The sequence below is a fragment of the Triturus cristatus genome, chromosome 7 (genome assembly GCF_964204655.1).
Source record: "Triturus cristatus chromosome 7, aTriCri1.1, whole genome shotgun sequence".
Classification (NCBI taxonomy): domain Eukaryota; kingdom Metazoa; phylum Chordata; class Amphibia; order Caudata; family Salamandridae; genus Triturus; species Triturus cristatus.
Window position 1 is genome coordinate 1,474,997,362 of NC_140590.1, and position 27,974 is coordinate 1,475,025,335.

Below are 27,974 nucleotides of genomic sequence, written 5' to 3' on the forward strand. Positions count from 1 at the left end.
AAAATGGTAATTTTTTAATATTTATTTTTTGACTCAAAATGACTTTTACATGTGAAATATCACTTTTGGAACAAAAATAAGTGTGTTTAGAGTCATTTTAATCCCTGAAATTGGTCGAAATAGAAGTTTCTGAGTAGGAGAAAATGTCTGTAAAAATGCCAATTTTGGTCACATTGAGGCTTTAAAAAGTAGTTATTCAACATGAGGCACAATCCAAATGACATTTTGAATCAATTTTTCTACAGTCCAAAAAATCAATTTTCTGATGAAAAACGATGACCCCTGTCGAACTTTCTCCAGATAGTCAAAAATTGTAATTTTGTAATATTTAATTTTTTGACAGTAAATGTCTATTGCATGTGAATTATCACTTTTGGAACTAATATAAGTGTGTTTAGAGTCATTTTAATGCCTGAAATTGGTCAAAATAGAAGCTTCTGAGAAGGAGAAAATGTCTGTAAAAATGGCAATTTTGGTCACATTGAGGCTTTAAAAAGTAGTTATTCAACATGAGGCACAATCCAAATGACATTTTGAATCAATTTTTCTACAGTCCAAAAAATCAATTTTTTGATGAAAAACGATGACCCGTGACCTGTCGAACATTCTCCAGATGGTCAAAAATGGTAATTTTTTAATATTTAATTTCTTGACAGTAAATGACTATTGCATGTGAATTATCACTTTTGGTACTAATATAAGTGTGTTTAGAGTCATTTTAATGCCTGAAATTGGTCAAAATAGAAGTTTCTGAGAAGGAGAAAAAGTCTGTAAAAATGGCAATTTTGGTCACATTGAGGCTTTAAAAAGTAGTTATTCAACACGAGGCACAATCCAAATGACATTTTGAATGAATTTTTCTACAGTCCAAAAAATCAATTTTCTGATGAAAAACAATGACCCGTGACCTGTCGAACTTTCTTCAGATCGTCAAAAATGGTAATTTTTTAATATTTAATTTCTTGACTGTAAATGACTATTGCTTGTGAACTATCACTTTTGGAACTGAAATAAGTGTGTTTAGAGTCATTTTAGTGCCTGAAATTGGTTGAAATAGAGGCTTCTGAGTAGTAGAAAAAGTCTGCAAAAAATGCCAATTTTGGTCACATTGAGGCTTTAAAAAGTACTTATTCAACATGAGGCACAATCCAAATGACATTTTGAATCAATTTTTCTACAGTCCAAAAAATCAATTTTCTGATGAAAAACGATGACCCGTGACCTGTCGAACTTTCTTCAGATCGTCAAAAATGGTAATTTTTTAATATTTAATTTTTTGACTCAAAATGACTTTTGCATGTGAAATATCACTTTTGGAACAAAAATAAGTGTGTTTAGAGTCATTTTAATGCCTGAAATTGGTCGAAATAGAAGTTTCTGAGTAGGAGAAAAAGTCTGTAAAAATGCCAATTTTGATCACATTGAGGCTTTAAAAAGTAGTTATTCAACATGAGGCACAATCCAAATGACATTTTGAATCAATTTTTCTACAGTCCAAAAAATCAATTTTCTGATGAAAAACGATGACCCGTGACCTGTCGAACTTTCTCCAGATAGTCAAAAATGGTAATTTTTTATTATTTATTTTTTGACTCAAAATGACTTTTGCATGTGAAATATCACTTTTGGAACAAAAATAAGTGTGTTTATAGTCATTTTAATCCCTGAAATTGGTCGAAATAGAAGTTTCTGAGTAGGAGAAAATGTCTGTAAAAATGCCAATTTTGGTCACATTGAGTCTTTAAAAAGTAGTTATTCAACATGAGGCACAATCCAAATGACATTTTAAATCAATTTTTCTACAGTCCAAAAAATCAATTTTCTGATGAAAAACGATGACCCCTGTCGAACTTTCTCCAGATAGTCAAAAATTGTAATTTTGTAATATTTAATTTTTTGACAGTAAATGTCTATTGCATGTGAATTATCACTTTTGGAACTAATATAAGTGTGTTTAGAGTCATTTTAATGCCTGAAATTGGTCAAAATAGAAGCTTCTGAGAAGGAGAAAATGTCTGTAAAAATGGCAATTTTGGTCACATTGAGGCTTTAAAAAGTAGTTATTCAACATGAGGCACAATCCAAATGACATTTTGAATCAATTTTTCTACAGTCCAAAAAATCAATTTTCTGATGAAAAACGATGACCCGTGACCTGTCGAACTTTCTCCAGATGGTCAAAAATGGTAATTTTTTAATATTTAATTTTTTGACAGTAAATGACTATTTTATGTGAATGATCACTTTTGGAACTAATATAAGTGTGTTTAGAGTCATTTTAATGCCTGAAATTGGTCAAAATAGATGCTTCTGAGAAGGAGAAAAAGTCTGTAAAAATGGCAATTTTGGTCACATTGAGGCTTTAAAAAGTAGTTATTCAACATGAGGCACAATCCAAATGACATTTTGAATCAATTTTTCTACAGTCCAAAAAATCAATTTTCTGATGAAAAACAATGACCCGTGACCTGTCGAACTTTCTTCAGATCGTCAAAAATGGTAATTTTTTAATATTTAATTTCTTGACTGTAAATGACTATTGCTTGTGAACTATCACTTTTGGAACTGAAATAAGTGTGTTTAGAGTCATTTTAGTGCCTGAAATTGGTTGAAATAGAGGCTTCTGAGTAGTAGAAAAAGTCTGCAAAAAATGCCAATTTTGGTCACATTGAGGCTTTAAAAAGTACTTATTCAACATGAGGCACAATCCAAATGACATTTTGAATCAATTTTTCTACAGTCCAAAAAAACTATTTTCTGATGAAAAACGATGACCCGTGACCAGTCTAACTTTCTCCAGATGGTCAAAAATGGTAATTTTTTATTATTTAATTTTTTGACAGAAAATGACTATTGCATGTGAATTATTACTTTTGGAACTAATATAAGTGTGTTTGGAGTCATTTTAATGCCTGAAATTGGTTGAAATAGAGGCTTCTGAGTAGTAGAAAAAGTCTGCAAAAAATGCCAATTTTGGTCACATTGAGGCTTTAAAAAGTAGTTATTCAACATGAGGCACAATCCAAATGACATTTTGAATCAATTTTTCTACAGTCCAAAAAATCAATTTTCTGATGAAAAACGATGACCCGACCTGTCGAACTTTCTCCAGATGGTCAAAAATGGTAATTTTTTAATATTTAATTTTTTGACAGTAAATGACTATTGCATGTGAATTATCACTTTTGGAACTAATATAAGTGTGTTTAGAGTCATTTTAATGCCTGAAATTGGTCAAAATAGAAGCTTCTGAGAAGGAGAAAAAGTCTGTAAAAATGGCAATTTTGGTCACATTGAGGCTTTAAAAAGTAGTTATAAAGCTGTCAAACTTTCTCCAGATGGTCAAAAATGGTAATTTTTTAATATTTATTTTTTGACTCAAAATGACTTTTACATGTGAAATATCACTTTTGGAACAAAAATAAGTGTGTTTAGAGTCATTTTAATCCCTGAAATTGGTCGAAATAGAAGTTTCTGAGTAGGAGAAAATGTCTGTAAAAATGCCAATTTTGGTCACATTGAGGCTTTAAAAAGTAGTTATTCAACATGAGGCACAATCCAAATGACATTTTGAATCAATTTTTCTACAGTCCAAAAAATCAATTTTCTGATGAAAAACGATGACCCCTGTCGAACTTTCTCCAGATAGTCAAAAATTGTAATTTTGTAATATTTAATTTTTTGACAGTAAATGTCTATTGCATGTGAATTATCACTTTTGGAACTAATATAAGTGTGTTTAGAGTCATTTTAATGCCTGAAATTGGTCAAAATAGAAGCTTCTGAGAAGGAGAAAATGTCTGTAAAAATGGCAATTTTGGTCACATTGAGGCTTTAAAAAGTAGTTATTCAACATGAGGCACAATCCAAATGACATTTTGAATCAATTTTTCTACAGTCCAAAAAATCAATTTTCTGATGAAAAACGATGACCCGTGACCTGTCGAACTTTCTCCAGATGGTCAAAAATGGTAATTTTTTAATATTTAATTTTTTGACAGTAAATGACTATTTTATGTGAATGATCACTTTTGGAACTAATATAAGTGTGTTTAGAGTCATTTTAATGCCTGAAATTGGTCAAAATAGAAGCTTCTGAGAAGGAGAAAAAGTCTGTAAAAATGGCAATTTTGGTCACATTGAGGCTTTAAAAAGTAGTTATAAAGATGTCGAACCTTCTTCAGATGGTCAAAAATGGTAACTTTTTAATATTTAAATTTTTGACCCAAAATGACTTTTGCATGAGAAATATCACTTTTGGAACAATAATAAGTGTGTTTAGAGCCATTTTAATGCCTGAAATTGGTCGAAATAGAAGTTTCTGAGTAGGAGAAAATGTCTGTAAAAATGCCAATTTTGGTCACATTGAGGCTTCAATAAGTAGTTATTCAACATGAGGCACAACCCAAATGACATTTTGAATCAATTTTTCTACAGTCCAAAAAATCAATTTTCTGATGAAAACGATGACCCATGACCTGTCGAACTTTCTCCAGATGGTCAAAGATGGTAAATTTTTAATATTTAATTTTTTGACAGTAAATGACTATTGCATGTGAATTATCACTTTTGGAACTAATATAAGTGTGTTTAGAGTCATTTTAATGCCTGAAATTGGTCAAAATAGAAGCTTCTGAGCTGAGAAGGAGAAAAAGTCTGTAAAAATGGCAATTTTGGTCACATTGAGGCTTTAAAAAGTAGTTATTCAACATGAGGCACAATCCAAATGACATTTTGAATCAATTTTTCTACAGTCCAAAAAATCAATTTTCTGATGAAAAACGATGACCCGTGACCTGTCGAACTTTCTTCAGATCGTCAAAAATGGTAATTTTTTAATATTTAATTTCTTGACTGTAAATGACTATTGCATGTGAATTATCACTGTTGGAACTGAAATAAGTGTGTTTAGAGTCATTTTAATGCCTGAAATTGGTCAAAATAGAAGCTTCTGAGTAGGAGAAAAAGTCTGTAAAAATGGCAATTTTGGTCACATTGAGGCTTTAAAAAGTAGTTATTCAACATGAGGCACCATCCAAATGACATTTTGAATCAATTTTTCTACAGTCCAAAAAAACAATTTTCTGATGAAAAACGATGACCCGTGACCTGTCGAACTTTCTTCAGATCGTCAAAAATGGTAATTTTTTAATATTTAATTTTTTGACTCAAAATGACTTTTGCATGTGAAATATCACTTTTGGAACAATAATAAGTGTGTTTAGAGCCATTTTAATGCCTGAAATTGGTCGAAATAGAAGTTTCTGAGTAGGAGAAAATGTCTGTAAAAATGCCAATTTTGGTCACATTGAGGCTTCAATAAGTAGTTATTCAACATGAGGCACAACCCAAATGACATTTTGAATCAATTTTTCTACAGTCCAAAAAATCAATTTTCTGATGAAAACGATGACCCGTGACCTGTCGAACTTTCTCCAGATGGTCAAAGATGGTAAATTTTTAATATTTAATTTTTTGACTCAAAATGACTTTTGCATGTGAAATATCACTTTTGGAACAAAAATAAGTGTGTTTAGAGTCATTTTAATGCCTGAAATTGGTCGAAATAGAAGTTTCTGAGTAGGAGAAAATGTCTGTAAAAATGCCAATTTTGGTCACATTGAGGCTTTAAAAAGTAGTTATTCAACATGAGGCACAATCCAAATGACATTTTGAATCAATTTTTCTACAGTCCAAAAAATCAATTTTCTGATGAAAAACGATGACCCGTGACCTGTCGAACTTTCTCCAGATAGTCAAAAATGGTAATTTTTTAATATTTAATTTTTTGACAGTAAATGACTATTGCATGTGAATTATCACTTTTGGAACTAATATAAGTGTGTTTAGAGTCATTTTAATGCCTGAAATTGGTCAAAATAGAAGCTTCTGAGAAGGAGAAAAAGTCTGTAAAAATGGCAATTTTGGTCACATTGAGGCTTTAAAAAGTAGTTATTCAACATGAGGCACAATCCAAATGACATTTTGAATCAATTTTTCTACAGTCCAAAAAATCAATTTTCTGATGAAAAACGATGACCCGTGACCTGTCGAACTTTCTCCAGATGGTCAAAAATGGTAATTTTTTAATATTTAATTTTTTGACAGTAAATGACTATTGCATGTGAATTATCACTTTTGGAACTAATATAAGTGTGTTTAGAGTCATTTTAATGCCTGAAATTGGTCAAAATAGAAGCTTCTGAGAAGGAGAAAAAGTCTGTAAAAATGGCAATTTTGGTCACATTGAGGCTTTAAAAAGTAGTTATAAAGATGTCGAACTTTCTCCAGACGGTCAAAAATGGTAATTTTTTAATTTTTAATTTTTTGACTCAAAATGACTTTTGCATGTGAAATATCACTTTTGGAAAGAAAATAGGTGTGTTTAGAGTCATTTTAATCCCTGAAATTGGTGGAAATAGAAGTTTCTGAGTAGGAGAAAATGTCTGTAAAAATGCCAATTTTGGGCACATTGAGGCTTTAAAAAGTAGTTATTCAACATGAGGCACAATCCAAATGACATTTTGAATCAATTTTTCTACAGTCCAAAAAATCAATTTTCTGATGAAAAACGATGACCCGTGACCTGTCGAACTTTCTCCAGATGGTCAAAAATTTTAATTTTTTAATATTTAATTTTTTGACTGTAAATGACTTTTGCATGTGAAATATCAATTTTAGAACTAATATAAGTGTGTTTAGAGTCATTTTAATGCCTGAAATTGGTCAAAATAGAAGCTTCTGAGTAGGAGAAAAAGTCTGTAAAAATGCCAATTTTGGTCACATTGAGGCTTAAAACAGTAGTTATTCAACATGAGGCACAATCCAAATGACATTTTGAATCAATTTTTCTACAATCCAAAAAATCAATTTTCTGATGAAAAACGATGACCCGTGACCTGTCGGACTTTCTCCAGATGGTCAAAAATGGTAATTTTTTAATATTTGATTTTTTGACAGTAAATGACTATTGCATGTGAATTATCACTTTTGGAACTAATATAAGTGTGTTTAGAGTCATTTTAATGCCTGAAATTGGTCAAAATAGAAGCTTCTGAGAAGGAGAAAAAGTCTGTAAAAATGGCAATTTTGGTCACATTGAGGCTTTAAAAAGTAGTTATTCAACACGAGGCACAATCCAAATGATATTTTGAATCAATTTTTCTACAGTCCAAAAAATCAATTTTCTGATGAAAAACAATGACCCGTGACCTGTCGAACTTTCTTCAGATCGTCAAAAATGGTAATTTTTTAATATTTAATTTCTTGACTGTAAATGACTATTGCTTGTGAACTATCACTTTTGGAACTGAAATAAGTGTGTTTAGAGTCATTTTAGTGCCTGAAATTGGTTGAAATAGAGGCTTCTGAGTAGTAGAAAAAGTCTGCAAAAAATGCCAATTTTGGTCACATTGAGGCTTTAAAAAGTACTTATTCAACATGAGGCACAATCCAAATGACATTTTGAATCAATTTTTCTACAGTCCAAAAAATCAATTTTCTGATGAAAAACGATGACCCGTGACCTGTCGAACTTTCTTCAGATCGTCAAAAATGGTAATTTTTTAATATTTAATTTTTTGACTCAAAATGATTTTTGCATGTGAAATATCACTTTTGGAACAATAATAAGTGTGTTTAGAGCCAATTTAATGCCTGAAATTGGTCGAAATAGAAGTTTCTGAGTAGGAGAAAATGTCTGTAAAAATGCCAATTTTGGTCACATTGAGGCTTCAATAAGTAGTTATTCAACATGAGGCACAACCCAAATGACATTTTGAATCAATTTTTCTACAGTCCAAAAAATCAATTTTCTGATGAAAACGATGACCCGTGACCTGTCGAACTTTCTCCAGATGGTCAAAGATGGTACATTTTTAATATTTAATTTTTTGACTCAAAATGACTTTTGCATGTGAAATATCACTTTTGGAACAAAAATAAGTGTGTTTAGAGTCATTTTAATGCCTGAAATTGGTCGAAATAGAAGTTTCTGAGTAGGAGAAAAAGTCTGTAAAAATGCCAATTTTGATCACATTGAGGCTTTAAAAAGTAGTTATTCAACATGAGGCACAATCCAAATGACATTTTGAATCAATTTTTCTACAGTCCAAAAAAACTATTTTCTGATGAAAAACGATGACCCGTGACCAGTCTAACTTTCTCCAGATGGTCAAAAATGGTAATTTTTTATTATTTAATTTTTTGACAGAAAATGACTATTGCATGTGAATTATTACTTTTGGAACTAATATAAGTGTGTTTGGAGTCATTTTAATGCCTGAAATTGGTTGAAATAGAGGCTTCTGAGTAGTAGAAAAAGTCTGCAAAAAATGCCAATTTTGGTCACATTGAGGCTTTAAAAAGTAGTTATTCAACATGAGGCACAATCCAAATGACATTTTGAATCAATTTTTCTACAGTCCAAAAAATCAATTTTCTGATGAAAAACGATGACCCGACCTGTCGAACTTTCTCCAGATGGTCAAAAATGGTAATTTTTTAATATTTAATTTTTTGACAGTAAATGACTATTGCATGTGAATTATCACTTTTGGAACTAATATAAGTGTGTTTAGAGTCATTTTAATGCCTGAAATTGGTCAAAATAGAAGCTTCTGAGAAGGAGAAAAAGTCTGTAAAAATGGCAATTTTGGTCACATTGAGGCTTTAAAAAGTAGTTATAAAGATGTCAAACTTTCTCCAGATGGTCAAAAATGGTAATTTTTTATTATTTATTTTTTGACTCAAAATGACTTTTACATGTGAAATATCACTTTTGGAACAAAAATAAGTGTGTTTAGAGTCATTTTAATCCCTGAAATTGGTCGAAATAGAAGTTTCTGAGTAGGAGAAAATGTCTGTAAAAATGCCAATTTTGGTCACATTGAGGCTTTAAAAAGTAGTTATTCAACATGAGGCACAATCCAAATGACATTTTGAATCAATTTTTCTACAGTCCAAAAAATCAATTTTCTGATGAAAAACGATGACCCCTGTCGAACTTTCTCCAGATAGTCAAAAATGGTAATTTTGTAATATTTAATTTTTTGACAGTAAATGTCTATTGCATGTGAATTATCACTTTTGGAACTAATATAAGTGTGTTTAGAGTCATTTTAATGCCTGAAATTGGTCAAAATAGAAGCTTCTGAGAAGGAGAAAATGTCTGTAAAAATGGCAATTTTGGTCACATTGAGGCTTTAAAAAGTAGTTATTCAACATGAGGCACAATCCAAATGACATTTTGAATCAATTTTTCTACAGTCCAAAAAATCAATTTTCTGATGAAAAACGATGACCCGTGACCTGTCGAACTTTCTCCAGATGGTCAAAAATGGTAATTTTTTAATATTTAATTTTTTGACAGTAAATGACTATTTTATGTGAATGATCACTTTTGGAACTAATATAAGTGTGTTTAGAGTCATTTTAATGCCTGAAATTGGTCAAAATAGAAGCTTCTGAGAAGGAGAAAAAGTCTGTAAAAATGGCAATTTTGGTCACATTGAGGCTTTAAAAAGTAGTTATAAAGATGTCGAACTTTCTTCAGATGGTCAAAAATGGTAATTTTTTAATATTTAATTTTTTGACTCAAAATGACTTTTGCATGTGAAATATCACTTTTGGAACAATAATAAGTGTGTTTAGAGCCATTTTAATGCCTGCAATTGGTCGAAATAGAAGTTTCTGAGTAGGAGAAAATGTCTGTAAAAATGCCAATTTTGGTCACATTGAGGCTTTAAAAAGTAGTTATTCAACATGAGGCACAATCCAAATGACATTTTGAATCAATTTTTCTACAGTCCAAAAAATCAATTTTCTGATGAAAAACGATGACCCGTGACCTGTCGAACTTTCTCCAGATGGTCAAAAATGGTAATTTTTTAATATTTAATTTTTTGACAGAAAATGACTATTGCATGTGAATTATCACTTTTGGAACTAATATAAGTGTGTTTAGAGTCATTTTAATGCCTGAAATTGGTCAAAATAGAAGCTTCTGAGAAGGAGAAAAAGTCTGTAAAAATGGCAATTTTGGTCACATTGAGGCTTTAAAAAGTAGTTATTCAACATGAGGCAAAATCCAAATGACATTTTGAATCAATTTTTCTACAGTCCAAAAAATCAATTTTCTGATGAAAAACGATGACCCGTGACCTGTCGAACTTTCTCCAGATGGTCAAAAATGGTAATTTTTTAATATTTAATTTTTTGACAGTAAATGACTATTTTATGTGAATGATCACTTTTGGAACTAATATAAGTGTGTTTAGAGTCATTTTAATGCCTGAAATTGGTCAAAATAGAAGTTTCTGAGTAGGAGAAAATGTCTGTAAAAATGCCAATTTTGGTCACATTGAGGCTTTAAAAAGTAGTTATTCAACATGAGGCACAATCCAAATGACATTTTGAATCAATTTTTCTACAGTCCAAAAAATCAATTTTCTGATGAAAAACGATGACCCGACCTGTCGAACTTTCTCCAGATGGTCAAAAATGGTAATTTTTTAATATTTAATTTTTTGACAGTAAATGACTATTGCATGTGAATTATCACTTTTGGAACTAATATAAGTGTGTTTAGAGTCATTTTAATGCCTGAAATTGGTCAAAATAGAAGCTTCTGAGAAGGAGAAAAAGTCTGTAAAAATGGCAATTTTGGTCACATTGAGGCTTTAAAAAGTAGTTATAAAGATGTCAAACTTTCTCCAGATGGTCAAAAATGGTAATTTTTTATTATTTATTTTTTGACTCAAAATGACTTTTACATGTGAAATATCACTTTTGGAACAAAAATAAGTGTGTTTAGAGTCATTTTAATCCCTGAAATTGGTCGAAATAGAAGTTTCTGAGTAGGAGAAAATGTCTGTAAAAATGCCAATTTTGGTCACATTGAGGCTTTAAAAAGTAGTTATTCAACATGAGGCACAATCCAAATGACATTTTGAATCAATTTTTCTACAGTCCAAAAAATCAATTTTCTGATGAAAAACGATGTCCCCTGTCGAACTTTCTCCAGATAGTCAAAAATGGTAATTTTTTAATATTTAATTTTTTGACAGTAAATGACTATTGCATGTGAATTATCACTTTTGGAACTAATATAAGTGTGTTTAGAGTCATTTTAATGCCTGAAATTGGTCAAAATAGAAGCTTCTGAGAAGGAGAAAAAGTCTGTAAAAATGGCAATTTTGGTCACATTGAGGCTTTAAAAAGTAGTTATTCAACATGAGGCACAATCCAAATGACATTTTGAATCAATTTTTCTACAGTCCAAAAAATCAATTTTCTGATGAAAAACGATGACCCGTGACCTGTCGAACTTTCTCCAGATGGTCAAAAATGGTAATTTTTTAATATTTAATTTTTTGACAGTAAATGACTATTTTATGTGAATGATCACTTTTGGAACTAATATAAGTGTGTTTAGAGTCATTTTAATGCCTGATATTGGTCAAAATAGAAGCTTCTGAGAAGGAGAAAAAGTCTGTAAAAATGGCAATTTTGGTCACATTGAGGCTTTAAAAAGTAGTTATAAAGATGTCGAACTTTCTCCAGATGGTCAAAAATGGTAATTTTTTAATATTTAATTTTTTGACTCAAAATGACTTTTGCATGTGAAATATCACTTTTGGAACAATAATAAGTGTGTTTAGAGCCATTTTAATGCCTGAAATTGGTCGAAATAGAAGTTTCTGAGTAGGAGAAAATGTCTGTAAAAATGCCAATGTTGGTCACATTGAGGCTTCAATAAGTAGTTATTCAACATGAGGCACAACCCAAATGACATTTTGAATCAATTTTTCTACAGTCCAAAAAATCAATTTTCTGATGAAAAACGATGACCCGTGACCTGTCGAACTTTCTCCAGATAGTCAAAAATGGTAATTTTTTAATATTTAATTTTTTAACAGAAAATGACTATTGCATGTGAATTATTACTTTTGGAACTAATATAAGTGTGTTTAGAGTCATTTTAATGCCTGAAATTGGTTGAAATAGAGGCTTCTGAGTAGTAGAAAAAGTCTGCAAAAAATGCCAATTTTGGTCACATTGAGGCTTTAAAAAGTAGTTATTCAACATGAGGCACAATCCAAATGACATTTTGAATCAATTTTTCTACAGTCCAAAAAATCAATTTTCTGATGAAAACGATGACCCGTGACCTGTCGAACTTTCTCCAGATGGTCAAAAATGGTAATTTTTTAATATTTAATTTTTTGACAGTAAATGACTATTTTATGTGAATGATCACTTTTGGAACTAATATAAGTGTGTTTAGAGTCATTTTAATGCCTGAAATTGGTCAAAATAGAAGCTTCTGAGAAGGAGAAAAAGTCTGTAAAAATGGCAATTTTGGTCACATTGAGGCTTTAAAAAGTAGTTATAAAGATGTCGAACTTTCTCCAGATGGTCAAAAATGGTAATTTTTTAATTTTTAATTTTTTGACTCAAAATGACTTTTGCATGTGAAATATCACTTTTGGAACAAAAATAAGTGTGTTTAGAGTCATTTTAATCCCTGAAATTGGTGGAAATAGAAGTTTCTGAGTAGGAGAAAATGTCTGTAAAAATGCCAATTTTGGTCACATTGAGGCTTTAAAAAGTAGTTATTCAACATGAGGCACAATCCAAATGACATTTTGAATCAATTTTTCTACAGTCCAAAAAATCAATTTTCTGATGAAAAACGATGACCCGTGACCTGTCGAACTTTCTCCAGATAGTCAAAAATGGTAATTTTTTAATATTTAATTTTTTGACAGTAAATGACTATTGCATGTGAATTATCACTTTTGGAACTAATATAAGTGTGTTTAGAGTCATTTTAATGCCTGAAATTGGTTGAAATAGAGGCTTCTGAGTAGTAGAAAAAGTCTTCAAAAAATGCCAATTTTGGTCACATTGAGGCTTTAAAAAGTAGTTATTCAACATGAGGCACAATCCAAATGACATTTTGAATCAATTTTTCTACAGTCCAAAAAATCAATTTTCTGATGAAAAACGATGACCCGTGACCTGTCGAACTTTCTCCAGATCGTCAAAAATGGTAATTTTTTAATATTTAATTTTTTGACAGTAAATGACTATTGCATGTGAATTATCACTTTTGGAACTAATATAAGTGTGTTTAGAGTCATTTTAATGCCTCAAATTGGTCAAAATAGAAGCTTCTGAGAAGGAGAAAAAGTCTGTAAAAATGGCAATTTTGGTCACATTGAGGCTTTAAAAAGTAGTTATAAAGATGTCGAACTTTCTCCAGATGGTCAAAAATGGTAATTTTTTAATATTTAATTTTTTGACTCAAAATGACTTTTGCATGTGAAATATCACTTTTGGAACAATAATAAGTGTGTTTAGAGCCATTTTAATGCCTGAAATTGGTCGAAATAGAAGTTTCTGAGTAGGAGAAAATGTCTGTAAAAATGCCAATGTTGGTCACATTGAGGCTTCAATAAGTAGTTATTCAACATGAGGCACAACCCAAATGACATTTTGAATCAATTTTTCTACAGTCCAAAAAATCAATTTTCTGATGAAAAACGATGACCCGTGACCTGTCGAACTTTCTCCAGATAGTCAAAAATGGTAATTTTTTAATATTTAATTTTTTAACAGAAAATGACTATTGCATGTGAATTATTACTTTTGGAACTAATATAAGTGTGTTTAGAGTCATTTTAATGCCTGAAATTGGTTGAAATAGAGGCTTCTGAGTAGTAGAAAAAGTCTGCAAAAAATGCCAATTTTGGTCACATTGAGGCTTTAAAAAGTAGTTATTCAACATGAGGCACAATCCAAATGACATTTTGAATCAATTTTTCTACAGTCCAAAAAATCAATTTTCTGATGAAAACGATGACCCGTGACCTGTCGAACTTTCTCCAGATGGTCAAAAATGGTAATTTTTTAATATTTAATTTTTTGACAGTAAATGACTATTTTATGTGAATGATCACTTTTGGAACTAATATAAGTGTGTTTAGAGTCATTTTAATGCCTGAAATTGGTCAAAATAGAAGCTTCTGAGAAGGAGAAAAAGTCTGTAAAAATGCAATTTTGGTCACATTGAGGCTTTAAAAAGTAGTTATAAAGATGTCGAACTTTCTCCAGATGGTCAAAAATGGTAATTTTTTAATTTTTAATTTTTTGACTCAAAATGACTTTTGCATGTGAAATATCACTTTTGGAACAAAAATAAGTGTGTTTAGAGTCATTTTAATCCCTGAAATTGGTGGAAATAGAAGTTTCTGAGTAGGAGAAAATGTCTGTAAAAATGCCAATTTTGGTCACATTGAGGCTTTAAAAAGTAGTTATTCAACATGAGGCACAATCCAAATGACATTTTGAATCAATTTTTCTACAGTCCAAAAAATCAATTTTCTGATGAAAAACGATGACCCGTGACCTGTCGAACTTTCTCCAGATAGTCAAAAATGGTAATTTTTTAATATTTAATTTTTTGACAGTAAATGACTATTGCATGTGAATTATCACTTTTGGAACTAATATAAGTGTGTTTAGAGTCATTTTAATGCCTGAAATTGGTTGAAATAGAGGCTTCTGAGTAGTAGAAAAAGTCTTCAAAAAATGCCAATTTTGGTCACATTGAGGCTTTAAAAAGTAGTTATTCAACATGAGGCACAATCCAAATGACATTTTGAATCAATTTTTCTACAGTCCAAAAAATCAATTTTCTGATGAAAAACGATGACCCGTGACCTGTCGAACTTTCTCCAGATCGTCAAAAATGGTAATTTTTTAATATTTAATTTTTTGACAGTAAATGACTATTGCATGTGAATTATCACTTTTGGAACTAATATAAGTGTGTTTAGAGTCATTTTAATGCCTCAAATTGGTCAAAATAGAAGCTTCTGAGAAGAAGAAAAAGTCTGTAAAAATGGCAATTTTGGTCACATTGAGGCTTTAAAAAGTAGTTATTCAACATGAGGCACAATCCAAATGACATTTTGAATCAATTTTTCTACAGTCCAAAAAATCAATTTTCTGATGAAAAACGATGACCCGTGACCTGTCGAACTTTCTCCAGATGGTCAAAAATTGTAATTTTTTAATATTTAATTTTTTGACTGTAAATGACTTTTGCATGTGAAATATCAATTTTAGAACTAATATAAGTGTGTTTAGAGTCATTTTAATGCCTGAAATTGGTCAAAATAGAAGCTTCTGAGTAGGAGAAAAAGTCTGTAAAAATGCCAATTTTGGTCACATTGAGGCTTAAAACAGTAGTTATTCAACATGAGGCACAATCCAAATGACATTTTGAATCAATTTTTCTACAATCCAAAAAATCAATTTTCTGATGAAAAACGATGACCCGTGACCTGTCGGACTTTCTCCAGATGGTCAAAAATGGTAATTTTTTAATATTTAATTTTTTGACTCAAAATGACTTTTGCATGTGAAATATCACTTTTGGAACAATAATAAGTGTGTTTAGAGCCATTTTAATGCCTGAAATTGGTCGAAATAGAAGTTTCTGAGTAGGAGAAAATGTCTGTAAAAATGCCAATTTTGGTCACATTGAGGCTTTAAAAAGTACTTATTCAACATGAGGCACAATCCAAATGACATTTTGAATCAATTTTTCTACAGTCCAAAAAATCAATTTTCTGATGAAAACGATGACCCGTGACCTGTCGAACTTTCTCCAGATGGTCACAGATGGTACATTTTTAATATTTAATTTTTTGACTCAAAATGACTTTTGCATGTGAAATATCACTTTTGGAACAAAAATAAGTGTGTTTAGAGTCATTTTAATGCCTGAAATTGGTCGAAATAGAAGTTTCTGAGTAGGAGAAAAAGTCTGTAAAAATGCCAATTTTGATCACATTGAGGCTTTAAAAAGTAGTTATTCAACATGAGGCACAATCCAAATGACATTTTGAATCAATTTTTCTACAGTCCAAAAAAACTATTTTCTGATGAAAAACGATGACCCGTGACCAGTCTAACTTTCTCCAGATGGTCAAAAATGGTAATTTTTTTATATTTAATTTTTTGACAGTAAATGACTATTGCTTGTGAATTATCACTTTTGGAACTAATATAAGTGTGTTTAGAGTCATTTTAATGCCTGAAATTGGTCAAAATAGAAGCTTCTGAGAAGGAGAAAAAGTCTGTAAAAATGGCAATTTTGGTCACATTGAGGCTTTAAAAAGTAGTTATAAAGATGTCAAACTTTCTCCAGATGGTCAAAAATGGTAATTTTTTATTATTAAATTTTTTGACTCAAAATGACTTTTACATGTGAAATATCACTTTTGGAACAAAAATAAGTGTGTTTAGAGTCATTTTAATCCCTGAAATTGGTCGAAATAGAAGTTTCTGAGTAGGAGAAAATGTCTGTAAAAATGCCAATTTTGGTCACATTGAGGATTTAAAAAGTAGTTATTCAACATGAGGCACAATCCAAATGACATTTTGAATCAATTTTTCTACAGTCCAAAAATCAATTTTCTGATGAAAAACGATGACCCGTGACCTGTCGAACTTTCTCCAGATAGTCAAAAATGGTAATTTTTTAATATTTAATTTTTTGACAGTAAATGACTATTGCATGTGAATTATCACTTTTGGAACTAATATAAGTGTGTTTAGAGTCATTTTAATGCCTGAAATTGGTCAAAATAGAAGCTTCTGAGAAGGAGAAAAAGTCTGTAAAAATGGCAATTTTGGTCACATTGAGGCTTTAAAAAGTAGTTATTCAACATGAGGCACAATCCAAATGACATTTTGAATCAATTTTTCTACAGTCCAAAAAATCAATTTTCTGATGAAAAACGATGACCCGTGACCTGTCGAACTTTCTCCAGATGGTCAAAAATGGTAATTTTTTAATATTTAATTTTTTGACAGTAAATGACTATTGCATGTGAATTATCACTTTTGGAACTAATATAAGTGTGTTTAGAGTCATTTTAATGCCTGAAATTGGTCAAAATAGAAGCTTCTGAGAAGGAGAAAAAGTCTGTAAAAATGGCAATTTTGGTCACATTGAGGCTTTAAAAAGTAGTTATAAAGATGTCGAACTTTCTCCAGATGGTCAAAAATGGTAATTTTTTATTATTAAATTTTTTGACTCAAAATGACTTTTACATGTGAAATATCACTTTTGGAACAAAAATAAGTGTGTTTAGAGTCATTTTAATCCCTGAAATTGGTCGAAATAGAAGTTTCTGAGTAGGAGAAAATGTCTGTAAAAATGCCAATTTTGGTCACATTGAGGATTTAAAAAGTAGTTATTCAACATGAGGCACAATCCAAATGACATTTTGAATCAATTTTTCTACAGTCAAAAAATCAATTTTCTGATGAAAAACGATGACCCGTGACCTGTCGAACTTTCTCCAGATAGTCAAAAATGGTAATTTTTTAATATTAAATTTTTTGACAGTAAATGACTATTGCATGTGAATTATCACTTTTGGAACTAATATAAGTGTGTTTAGAGTCATTTTAATGCCTGAAATTGGTCAAAATAGAAGCTTCTGAGAAGGAGAAAAAGTCTGTAAAAATGGCAATTTTGGTCACATTGAGGCTTTAAAAAGTAGTTATTCAACATGAGGCACAATCCAAATGACATTTTGAATCAATTTTTCTACAGTCCAAAAAATCAATTTTCTGATGAAAAACGATGACCCGTGACCTGTCGAACTTTCTCCAGATGGTCAAAAATGGTAATTTTTTAATATTTAATTTTTTGACAGTAAATGACTATTGCATGTGAATTATCACTTTTGGAACTAATATAAGTGTGTTTAGAGTCATTTTAATGCCTGAAATTGGTCAAAATAGAAGCTTCTGAGAAGGAGAAAAAGTCTGTAAAAATGGCAATTTTGGTCACATTAAGGCTTTAAAAAGTAGTTATAAAGATGTCGAACTTTCTCCAGATGGTCAAAAATGGTAATTTTTTAATTTTTAATTTTTTGACTCAAAATGACTTTTGCATGTGAAATATCACTTTTGGAACAAAAATAAGTGTGTTTAGAGTCATTTTAATCCCTGAAATTGGTCGAAATAGAAGTTTCTGAGTAGGAGAAAATGTCTGTAAAAATGCCAATTTTGGTCACATTGAGGATTTAAAAAGTAGTTATTCAACATGAGGCACAATCCAAATGACATTTTGAATCAATTTTTCTACAGTCAAAAAATCAATTTTCTGAAGAAAAACGATGACCCGTGACCTGTCGAACTTTCTCCAGATAGTCAAAAATGGTAATTTTTTAATATTTTATTTTTTGACAGTAAATGACTATTGCATGTGAATTATCACTTTTGGAACTAATATAAGTGTGTTTAGAGTCATTTTAATGCCTGAAATTGGTCAAAATAGAAGCTTCTGAGAAGGAGAAAAAGTCTGTAAAAATGTCAATTTTGATCACATTGAGGCTTTAAAAAGTAGTTATTCAACATGAGGCACAATCCAAATGACATTTTTAATCAATTTTTCTACAGTCCAAAAAATCAATTTTCTGATGAAAAACGATGACCCGTGACCTGTCGAACTTTCTCCAGATGGTCAAAAATGGTAATTTTTTAATATTTAATTTTTTGACAGTAAATGACTATTGCATGTGAATTATCACTTTTGGAACTAATATAAGTGTGTTTAGAGTCATTTTAATGCCTGAAATTGGTCAAAATAGAGGCTTCTGAGTAGGAGAAAATGTCTGTAAAAATGCCAATTTTGGTCACATTGAGGCTTTAAAAAGTAGTTATTCAACATGAGGCACAATCCAAATTACATTTTGAATCAATTTTTCTACAGTCCAAAAAATCAATTTTCTGATGAAAAACGATGACCCGTGACCTGTCGAACTTTCTCCAGATGGTCAAAAATGGTAAATTTTTAATATTTAATTTTTTGACTCAAAATGACTTTTGCATGTGAAATATCACTTTTGGAACAAAAATAACTGTGTTTAGAGTCATTTTAATGCCTGAAATTGGTCGAAATAGAAGTTTCTGAGTAGGAGAAAAAGTCTGTAAAAATGCCAATTTTGGTCACATTGAGGCTTTAAAAAGTAGTTATTCAACATGAGGCACAATCCAAATGACATTTTGAATCAATTTTTCTACAGTCCAAAAAAATCAATTTTCTGATGAAAAACGATGACCCGTGACCTGTCGAACTTTCTCCAGATGGTCAAAAATTGTAATTTTTTAATATTTAATTTTTTGACTGTAAAGGACTTTTGCATGTGAAATATCAATTTTAGAACTAATATAAGTGTGTTTAGAGTCATTTTAATGCCTGAAATTGGTCAAAATAGAAGCTTCTGAGTAGGAGAAAAAGTCTGTAAAAATGCCAATTTTGGTCACATTGAGGCTTAAAACAGTAGTTATTCAACATGAGGCACAATCCAAATGACATTTTGAATCAATTTTTCTACAATCCAAAAAATCAATTTTCTGATGAAAAACGATGACCCGTGACCTGTCGGACTTTCTCCAGATGGTCAAAAATGATAATTTTTTAATATTTAATTTTTTGACAGTAAATGACTATTGCATGTGAATTATCACTTTTGGAACTAATATAAGTGTGTTTAGAGTCATTTTAATGCCTGAAATTGGTCAAAATAGAAGCTTCTGAGAAGGAGAAAAAGTCTGTAAAAATGGCAATTTTGGTCACATTGAGGCTTTAAAAAGTAGTTATTCAACATGAGGCACAATCCAAATGACATTTTGAATCAATTTTTCTACAGTCCAAAAAAACTATTTTCTGATGAAAAACGATGACCCGTGACCAGTCTAACTTTCTCCAGATTGTCAAAAATGGTAATTTTTTATTATTTAATTTTTTGACAGAAAATGACTATTGCATGTGAATTATTACTTTTGGAACTAATATAAGTGTGTTTAGAGTCATTTTAATGCCTGAAATTGGTTGAAATAGAGGCTTCTGAGTAGTAGGAAAAGTCTGCAAAAAATGGCAATTTTGGTCACATTGAGGCTTTAAAAAGTAGTTATTCAACATGAGGCACAATCCAAATGACATTTTGAATCAATTTTTCTACAGTCCAAAAAATCAATTTTTTGATGAAAAACAATGACCCGACCTGTCGAACTTTCTCCAGATGGTCAAAAATGGTAATTTTTTAATATTTAATTTTTTGACAGTAAATGACTATTGCATGTGAATTATCACTTTTGGAACTAATATAAGTGTGTTTAGAGTAATTTTAATGCCTGAAATTGGTCAAAATAGAAGCTTCTGAGAAGGAGAAAAAGTCTGTAAAAATGGCAATTTTGGTCACATTAAGGCTTTAAAAAGTAGTTATAAAGATGTCGAACTTTCTCCAGATGGTCAAAAATGGTAATTTTTTAATTTTTAATTTTTTGACTCAAAATGACTTTTGCATGTGAAATATCACTTTTGGAACAAAAATAAGTGTGTTTAGAGTCATTTTAATCCCTGAAATTGGTCGAAATAGAAGTTTCTGAGTAGGAGAAAATGTCTGTAAAAATGCCAATTTTGGTCACATTGAGGATTTAAAAAGTAGTTATTCAACATGAGGCACAATCCAAATGACATTTTGAATCAATTTTTCTACAGTCAAAAAATCAATTTTCTGAAGAAAAACGATGACCCGTGACCTGTCGAACTTTCTCCAGATAGTCAAAAATGGTAATTTTTTAATATTTTATTTTTTGACAGTAAATGACTATTGCATGTGAATTATCACTTTTGGAACTAATATAAGTGTGTTTAGAGTCATTTTAATGCCTGAAATTGGTCAAAATAGAAGCTTCTGAGAAGGAGAAAAAGTCTGTAAAAATGTCAATTTTGATCACATTGAGGCTTTAAAAAGTAGTTATTCAACATGAGGCACAATCCAAATGACATTTTTAATCAATTTTTCTACAGTCCAAAAAATCAATTTTCTGATGAAAAACGATGACCCGTGACCTGTCGAACTTTCTCCAGATGGTCAAAAATGGTAATTTTTTAATATTTAATTTTTTGACAGTAAATGACTATTGCATGTGAATTATCACTTTTGGAACTAATATAAGTGTGTTTAGAGTCATTTTAATGCCTGAAATTGGTCAAAATAGAGGCTTCTGAGTAGGAGAAAATGTCTGTAAAAATGCCAATTTTGGTCACATTGAGGCTTTAAAAAGTAGTTATTCAACATGAGGCACAATCCAAATTACATTTTGAATCAATTTTTCTACAGTCCAAAAAATCAATTTTCTGATGAAAAACGATGACCCGTGACCTGTCGAACTTTCTCCAGATGGTCAAAAATGGTAAATTTTTAATATTTAATTTTTTGACTCAAAATGACTTTTGCATGTGAAATATCACTTTTGGAACAAAAATAACTGTGTTTAGAGTCATTTTAATGCCTGAAATTGGTCGAAATAGAAGTTTCTGAGTAGGAGAAAAAGTCTGTAAAAATGCCAATTTTGGTCACATTGAGGCTTTAAAAAGTAGTTATTCAACATGAGGCACAATCCAAATGACATTTTGAATCAATTTTTCTACAGTCCAAAAAAATCAATTTTCTGATGAAAAACGATGACCCGTGACCTGTCGAACTTTCTCCAGATGGTCAAAAATTGTAATTTTTTAATATTTAATTTTTTGACTGTAAAGGACTTTTGCATGTGAAATATCAATTTTAGAACTAATATAAGTGTGTTTAGAGTCATTTTAATGCCTGAAATTGGTCAAAATAGAAGCTTCTGAGTAGGAGAAAAAGTCTGTAAAAATGCCAATTTTGGTCACATTGAGGCTTAAAACAGTAGTTATTCAACATGAGGCACAATCCAAATGACATTTTGAATCAATTTTTCTACAATCCAAAAAATCAATTTTCTGATGAAAAACGATGACCCGTGACCTGTCGGACTTTCTCCAGATGGTCAAAAATGATAATTTTTTAATATTTAATTTTTTGACAGTAAATGACTATTGCATGTGAATTATCACTTTTGGAACTAATATAAGTGTGTTTAGAGTCATTTTAATGCCTGAAATTGGTCAAAATAGAAGCTTCTGAGAAGGAGAAAAAGTCTGTAAAAATGGCAATTTTGGTCACATTGAGGCTTTAAAAAGTAGTTATTCAACATGAGGCACAATCCAAATGACATTTTGAATCAATTTTTCTACAGTCCAAAAAAACTATTTTCTGATGAAAAACGATGACCCGTGACCAGTCTAACTTTCTCCAGATTGTCAAAAATGGTAATTTTTTATTATTTAATTTTTTGACAGAAAATGACTATTGCATGTGAATTATTACTTTTGGAACTAATATAAGTGTGTTTAGAGTCATTTTAATGCCTGAAATTGGTTGAAATAGAGGCTTCTGAGTAGTAGGAAAAGTCTGCAAAAAATGGCAATTTTGGTCACATTGAGGCTTTAAAAAGTAGTTATTCAACATGAGGCACAATCCAAATGACATTTTGAATCAATTTTTCTACAGTCCAAAAAATCAATTTTTTGATGAAAAACAATGACCCGACCTGTCGAACTTTCTCCAGATGGTCAAAAATGGTAATTTTTTAATATTTAATTTTTTGACAGTAAATGACTATTGCATGTGAATTATCACTTTTGGAACTAATATAAGTGTGTTTAGAGTAATTTTAATGCCTGAAATTGGTCAAAATAGAAGCTTCTGAGAAGGAGAAAAAGTCTGTAAAAATGGCAATTTTGGTCACATTGAGGCTTTAAAAAGTAGTTATAAAGATGTCAAACTTTCTCCAGATGGTCAAAAATGGTAATTTTTTATTATTTAATTTTTTGACTCAAAATGACTTTTACATGTGAAATATCACTTTTGGAACAAAAATAAGTGTGTTTAGAGTCATTTTAATCCCTGAAATTGGTCGAAATAGAAGTTTCTGAGTAGGAGAAAATGTCTGTAAAAATGCCAATTTTGGTCACATTGAGGCTTTAAAAAGTAGTTATTCAACATGAGGCACAATCCAAATGACATTTTGAATCAATTTTTCTACAGTCCAAAAAATCAATTTTCTGATGAAAAACGATGACCCGTGACCTGTCGAACTTTCTCCAGATAGTCAAAAATGGTAATTTTTTAATATTTAATTTTTTGACAGTAAATGACTATTGCATGTGAATTATCACTTTTGGAACTAATATAAGTGTGTTTAGAGTCATTTTAATGCCTGAAATTGGTCAAAATAGAAGCTTCTGAGAAGGAGAAAAAGTCTGTAAAAATGGCAATTTTGGTCACATTGAGGAAAATAAAAATCTATGAGGCCTATGTGTCCCCATGTGCCCCCCCCGAACGCTTATGTGCACATACATGTAACCTATGTATTTCCCCTCCATGGCCTTTCTATCATGATGCTTATGCTATAACGTGGCCTGCCATCATCCAGTCTCCCATGAGAGAAACGACAAATCTGTATTGAGGCCTACACGTTTTTCATCATGTTTTCCTGCATTTTTATGAAGCTCATGTTTATGGCTCTGCCAGAGCCAAAAAGAGGTTTCATGCCTCAGAACGCTCTGAAAGCTACAGCTACGTATCCTTGGCCTTGCACACTTGGGCCTCAGCCAAAGGGGCCCCGACCGAGGTGTCGAGACAGTATTGAGCACGGTTATCTGCTTACTCTTACTGAAACCACATTCTTGCCTGGTGAAGGAGGAATGAACGCGACCCATCTGCAAGGAGGGAGCCCAGCCCTACTGTCTCTCTTTGTGAGATTGCAAAGCTCACGTCAGTAAAAAGCCCATAGCCCCCATGTAAGGCTTCTGCAGTAAATGAAGTAAATGAAGAAATAGATGCCACATCGGCTCTTGGTGATGAGCAACCTATGTCACAAATCAGTCCCTGCTCCAGACATCGGATATCAGATAATACAAGATGTGCTGGTCGTCTTGACACTGAAGGCCTCACTAACTGAAGGCCTCACTTCCAGACTTGTCCGGTTGCATAGCAACCCTCCTCACGTCAGTTACACGTCATGCTCGAGTTGAGCACAAGTAAGGCAAAGTTCCAGTACAATTCCAGCAGATCACGCAACCCCCTCCAGGTATCCACCCACACATGACAAATTACCAATTATCATCAAGTGGACGCCCACATGGACACCCACCTTCACGCCTACTTACACGCCCACATGCTCTTATCTCATTCTCTCTTGCTCTTTTGCTTACGTACAATTGAGAAATGTATATATACTGTACTCTGTGAATAATGTTTTGAGAATTATTGAGAATACTTTTGAGTCCCTTTCCAGATCCTTTTTTGGTGATGGTAATATTCTCCCTTTGACTCGAGTTATTGGAATAAAGCCCTTTTAGAACCTGATACCACAGACTCAGCCTCTTGCTTTATGCATGATCCTATTGATATTCTGAAATACATAGAGCGTAATATTTTATTTACCACAACATTGAGGCTTTAAAAAGTAGTTATTCAACATGAGGCACAATCCAAATGACATTTTGAATCAATTTTTCTACAGTCCAAAAAATCAATTTTCTGATGAAAAACGATGACCCGTGACCTGTCGAACTTTCTCCAGATGGTCAAAAATTTTAATTTTTTAATATTTAATTTTTTGACTGTAAATGACTTTTGCATGTGAAATATCAATTTTAGAACTAATATAAGTGTGTTTAGAGTCATTTTAATGCCTGAAATTGGTCAAAATAGAAGCTTCTGAGTAGGAGAAAAAGTCTGTAAAAATGCCAATTTTGGTCACATTGAGGCTTAAAACAGTAGTTATTCAACATGAGGCACAATCCAAATGACATTTTGAATCAATTTTTCTACAATCCAAAAAATCAATTTTCTGATGAAAAACGATGACCCGTGACCTGTCGGACTTTCTCCAGATGGTCAAAAATGGTAATTTTTTAATATTTGATTTTTTGACAGTAAATGACTATTGCATGTGAATTATCACTTTTGGAACTAATATAAGTGTGTTTAGAGTCATTTTAATGCCTGAAATTGGTCAAAATAGAAGCTTCTGAGAAGGAGAAAAAGTCTGTAAAAATGGCAATTTTGGTCACATTGAGGCTTTAAAAAGTAGTTATTCAACACGAGGCACAATCCAAATGATATTTTGAATCAATTTTTCTACAGTCCAAAAAATCAATTTTCTGATGAAAAACAATGACCCGTGACCTGTCGAACTTTCTTCAGATCGTCAAAAATGGTAATTTTTTAATATTTAATTTCTTGACTGTAAATGACTATTGCTTGTGAACTATCACTTTTGGAACTGAAATAAGTGTGTTTAGAGTCATTTTAGTGCCTGAAATTGGTTGAAATAGAGGCTTCTGAGTAGTAGAAAAAGTCTGCAAAAAATGCCAATTTTGGTCACATTGAGGCTTTAAAAAGTACTTATTCAACATGAGGCACAATCCAAATGACATTTTGAATCAATTTTTCTACAGTCCAAAAAATCAATTTTCTGATGAAAAACGATGACCCGTGACCTGTCGAACTTTCTTCAGATCGTCAAAAATGGTAATTTTTTAATATTTAATTTTTTGACTCAAAATGATTTTTGCATGTGAAATATCACTTTTGGAACAATAATAAGTGTGTTTAGAGCCAATTTAATGCCTGAAATTGGTCGAAATAGAAGTTTCTGAGTAGGAGAAAATGTCTGTAAAAATGCCAATTTTGGTCACATTGAGGTTTCAATAAGTAGTTATTCAACATGAGGCACAACCCAAATGACATTTTGAATCAATTTTTCTACAGTCCAAAAAATCAATTTTCTGATGAAAACGATGACCCGTGACCTGTCGAACTTTCTCCAGATGGTCAAAGATGGTACATTTTTAATATTTAATTTTTTGACTCAAAATGACTTTTGCATGTGAAATATCACTTTTGGAACAAAAATAAGTGTGTTTAGAGTCATTTTAATGCCTGAAATTGGTCGAAATAGAAGTTTCTGAGTAGGAGAAAAAGTCTGTAAAAATGCCAATTTTGATCACATTGAGGCTTTAAAAAGTAGTTATTCAACATGAGGCACAATCCAAATGACATTTTGAATCAATTTTTCTACAGTCCAAAAAAACTATTTTCTGATGAAAAACGATGACCCGTGACCAGTCTAACTTTCTCCAGATGGTCAAAAATGGTAATTTTTTATTATTTAATTTTTTGACAGAAAATGACTATTGCATGTGAATTATTACTTTTGGAACTAATATAAGTGTGTTTAGAGTCATTTTAATGCCTGAAATTGGTTGAAATAGAGGCTTCTGAGTAGTAGAAAAAGTCTGCAAAAAATGCCAATTTTGGTCACATTGAGGCTTTAAAAAGTAGTTATTCAACATGAGGCACAATCCAAATGACATTTTGAATCAATTTTTCTACAGTCCAAAAAATCAATTTTCTGATGAAAAACGATGACCCGACCTGTCGAACTTTCTCCAGATGGTCAAAAATGGTAATTTTTTAATATTTAATTTTTTGACAGTAAATGACTATTGCATGTGAATTATCACTTTTGGAACTAATATAAGTGTGTTTAGAGTCATTTTAATGCCTGAAATTGGTCAAAATAGAAGCTTCTGAGAAGGAGAAAAAGTCTGTAAAAATGGCAATTTTGGTCACATTGAGGCTTTAAAAAGTAGTTATAAAGATGTCAAACTTTCTCCAGATGGTCAAAAATGGTAATTTTTTATTATTTATTTTTTGACTCAAAATGACTTTTACATGTGAAATATCACTTTTGGAACAAAAATAAGTGTGTTTAGAGTCATTTTAATCCCTGAAATTGGTCGAAATAGAAGTTTCTGAGTAGGAGAAAATGTCTGTAAAAATGCCAATTTTGGTCACATTGAGGCTTTAAAAAGTAGTTATTCAACATGAGGCACAATCCAAATGACATTTTGAATCAATTTTTCTACAGTCCAAAAAATCAATTTTCTGATGAAAAACGATGACCCCTGTCGAACTTTCTCCAGATAGTCAAAAATGGTAATTTTGTAATATTTAATTTTTTGACAGTAAATGTCTATTGCATGTGAATTATCACTTTTGGAACTAATATAAGTGTGTTTAGAGTCATTTTAATGCCTGAAATTGGTCAAAATAGAAGCTTCTGAGAAGGAGAAAATGTCTGTAAAAATGGCAATTTTGGTCACATTGAGGCTTTAAAAAGTAGTTATTCAACATGAGGCACAATCCAAATGACATTTTGAATCAATTTTTCTACAGTCCAAAAAATCAATTTTCTGATGAAAAACGATGACCCGTGACCTGTCGAACTTTCTCCAGATGGTCAAAAATGGTAATTTTTTAATATTTAATTTTTTGACAGTAAATGACTATTTTATGTGAATGATCACTTTTGGAACTAATATAAGTGTGTTTAGAGTCATTTTAATGCCTGAAATTGGTCAAAATAGAAGCTTCTGAGAAGGAGAAAAAGTCTGTAAAAATGGCAATTTTGGTCACATTGAGGCTTTAAAAAGTAGTTATAAAGATGTCGAACTTTCTTCAGATGGTCAAAAATGGTAATTTTTTAATATTAAATTTTTTGACTCAAAATGACTTTTGCATGTGAAATATCACTTTTGGAACAATAATAAGTGTGTTTAGAGCCATTTTAATGCCTGAAATTGGTCGAAATAGAAGTTTCTGAGTAGGAGAAAATGTCTGTAAAAATGCCAATTTTGGTCACATTGAGGCTTTAAAAAGTAGTTATTCAACATGAGGCACAATCCAAATGACATTTTGAATCAATTTTTCTACAGTCCAAAAAATCAATTTTCTGATGAAAAACGATGACCCGTGACCTGTCGAACTTTCTCCAGATGGTCAAAAATGGTAATTTTTTAATATTTAATTTTTTGACAGAAAATGACTATTGCATGTGAATTATCACTTTTGGAACTAATATAAGTGTGTTTAGAGTCATTTTAATGCCTGAAATTGGTCAAAATAGAAGCTTCTGAGAAGGAGAAAAAGTCTGTAAAA